A 3,693-nucleotide genomic window follows, 5' to 3' on the forward strand; every position below is an offset into this window, starting at 1 on the left:
GGGACCGAGCTACTACCCCCTCCTAGCCCCCTCCCCGTCGCTCCCACGTGGCGGCCGCGTAGGAAGAATGCGACGCGGGTACTCACTCCTAGTCCTAGCCCCCTCCCGCAGCCGATGATGATGACGAGGAGGAGGACCAGGAGCACCACGGGGGTGGGGAGGACCAGGAGGAGGAGGGGGGTGGGGAGGACCAGGAGGAGGAGGGGGTGGGGAGGACCAGGAGGAGGAGGGGGACGAGGAGGACCTCTCGGAGGATGAGGGGTTGGGGAACTTAGTGTTCGATCCTGATCCAAGCCTAGAGTGGTGTGAGCCGGAGGATTACCAATACGTTCCAGCTGTGGAGAGGCTGAGGCCACGTGATAGGAAGCCATATCGGCGTGGGATAACACAGCTCCCTCGCCGAAGAGCCGGCGCTACTGTGCACGTTGTTCTTGTGCCCTATGGAAGGAGGTACATGTTAATTTTTGGCACTTCGTTATCGCAATTTTGTCATTATCAAAATTATTATCACATACATATTGATGTTGTCGTTTCATGGTGCAGCTCGTTCCAGCTTTGAAGACCCGACGCAGAGACCGCCACGTGGGTACTCGAACATCCTTGGGGGCCTACTTAGATTTTATTTCCCCGGGATAGTCGATCTCCCTACCGGTGGCCGCGACGTAGCTTGGAGGTGGGCGCACTACAGCCTCGCGGAAGATCCTCTTGGCCGCGGCACCGCGGCGGATTTGGTTGTTGCCAAATTCCGGGTACGTGACTTTTGACTTCTTACCATTCATACACTCTCCTTGGTTCACAATAATTGCACTAATGCCCCTTGTTTTACCTATGTTGCGTAAATTCTTCAAGAGGGCCGAGGGCAAGGAGAATGCGTGCGATGATGTCCTACACCAGCTTGCAAGGAAGAGGGTGACTCGGCATGCACTACGAGGCACGTGTTCAATGCGTCCGCGATCGGCACGCCGACCGCTTCGTCCACATGAGTAAGGAGGACGCTCGCGACACGCTCATGCAGCCGTGGCAGTACTTGCAGTGTATTTGCATTTATGTGTTATTGATTTCTTTATCGCCATGTAGTTTATTTTACCATAATGGGTTTATCTTGTGCATGTAGAACCCTCCTCGCACGTCGGCAACGACGATAGGTGCTTTCGTGCGATGGTCATGTGGTGGACATGCCCCCGCACCTCAAGAAGCACGAGGAGGGCAAGAAGAAGCGGGCAGAGATGCGAGGTGGATCGCATATCCAAGGCAAGCATCCCCATCTCTCTTCACCCGCGAAGGAGGTGAGCAAATTAATGGTTCCTTCATTCTTTGAATTCATGTTATATATTTGTTAACTCTCCAAGGGTGTGTCACTTCACTCAATTACATGTTCTCTTTTGCAGGAAGTCGGACAGGAGCGAAGCCTAACGTCTTTGCCGTGCTAAAGAAGATGAAGCAAAGGAAGACGCCCGATCCCGAGACGGGGTCCGTGTGGGTTAACCCGCAATCCGAGACCCAGTGCACGTCGTATGTCTCCAAGTTCAAGCGAAGTACGGCGAGGAGGCCAATCCGGAGGCCGAGGACTTTGACTCCGAGGTCGCGGTGCTTGCGGGAGAAGGCTTGAAGCATGGCCGCCTATGGTTTGGTGACGGGTGCGTCGACCCAGCCGAGGGTTCCCTCTCTCCGCCGGATCCGTCGTGGTCGTAAGAGCGGCCAGCCTCGAGGTAGAGCCCCGGCCACGGGCTTCGGATCTAGCCGTCGAGCGGTTACGGGTATGTTCTTCCTCGGGTCTCTACATTTCCTTTACATGCTTTCCATTGAAATGTTAATGACATCGCGGCAACACAACGTAGGAGGAGATGGCAGCGAAGGAGCAGGCGGCCCAGGAGCACGCACGGAACATGGAGCGGCAGATTCTGGAGTACCAGCAGCAGCAGACACAGATGATGCAAGCAGATGCAACAAGCAGCAGCAGATGATGCAGCAGCAGCAGGCACAGATGAGCTGGCTGATGAGCCGACGGCTATGTCTTCTCCACCGGGGAGTCTTCCTCCTCCACCTTACTCCATGTGGATGCCGCCACCGCCCACTCAGACCCCGGGGACACCTATCACCGTCAACAACATGAACATCATCCGGAGCATGAACTGCGGTGAGTCCTCTTGTGCCCAACCCGCTACTTGTACTTGTTCAAGTGTTCAATATGCAAATGCAAATGCAAATGTTCATTCCATCAACCTTATAGATAATTATTCACAAGGCAATGACAATGAGGCCGGCGGAAGCGGAGGAGGACAATAAGGTTGATGGCATGGTCTTGATGGATTTGTGGACATTACACTTGTTATGGATTGTACTTGTACTTGATGTGTGTTGATGTATTTGTGGACATTGCACTTGTACTTGATGTATTTGTGGACATTGCACTTGTTATGCATAAACTATGTGTGCTCGATGTATTTGTGGTGTTGTTCATGTGTTTGGTGATGCTATGGTGAATATATATGTTGTATATGTTATATATATGTGAAATGCAATTTTGAAATGCAGGGATTAAAGAAAAACAGAAAAAAAATGAAAAAATCAGGGGCCTTTGCCGTGTGTATGCACACGGCAAAGGACATTTGGTCACTTTGCCGTGTGCATACACACGGCAAAGGCGCCACGTGGCGCAAGCCTCGTAGACCCGGGAAGCCGCTGGGTGTGCTCGGAGATTTCTTTGCCGTGCATTCTGGCGCCTGGACGCACGGCAAAGAGGAGCAGCACGGCAACGACGGGGTGCACGGCAACGTCGGGGCGCACGGCAACGTCGGGGCGCACGGCAGCCTCCACGACGCACGGCAGAGATAGCGCGCACGGCAAAGGTCCGCGCGCACGGCAAAGAGAGCGCGCACGGCAAACGCTCGAGCGCACGGCAACGAGCGCGCGCACGGCAACGAGCCTTTGCCGTGCGGTTTGGTCAGGCGCACGGCAATGTATTCTTTGCCGTCGAGAGCGTTGCCGTGCAGACGTTGCCGTGCGTCGACGCACGGCAAATCCTTTGCCGGGCAAATAAGTGCCTTTGCCGTGCGAATTGTCGCACGGCAACGCCTGTTTCTCCCGTAGTGGAAAACACCAAAATCATCATCTACATAGGCAGTACATTAGAAAATTGACCACCAACAAAAAAGCCAGACTCATCATATCACCAGCAGCAAGCAGGAATAGGCAGCAAAACAAATGACATATTGCATTGTTTGGCAAAAGGGTAAATTTGAAGTACAGCTTGGGGGTACAGAACCAAGCAAAGCAACAAATTAGGACTGGCACGACCTTTTTTCACACCAACAGATAAGAATGAAAGGAGTGTAGAAACCACGGTAGCATGTATGTGCCGAATGAAGCTATAATAGTATAATGTTTGAGTACAACCATAAACTGCTCGCAAGCTCACCATCAGCCATGAGGCTAACAAACAACCAGGCTAGAAGCTCATTGTCCAAACTACGGAAGATTTTACATGAATGGTGAACCAATATGCACGAACTAAATACCAAACATCTCAACTACTGGAATATTACGAATGTCATGTTTTCTTGAAAATTCAGAAAATTCACAGTGATCGGCCGCTCATCATCTAAGTCAAATATCAAGATTTCTTCATTGAAACCCTCGACAAATGCTACAGTTTCTCATCCTCAACACCATTCACCTTTCTTTACCTGAATC

Source organism: Lolium rigidum, chromosome 2 (assembly GCF_022539505.1).
Source record: "Lolium rigidum isolate FL_2022 chromosome 2, APGP_CSIRO_Lrig_0.1, whole genome shotgun sequence".
In the NCBI taxonomy this organism is placed as follows: Eukaryota; Viridiplantae; Streptophyta; class Magnoliopsida; order Poales; family Poaceae; genus Lolium; species Lolium rigidum.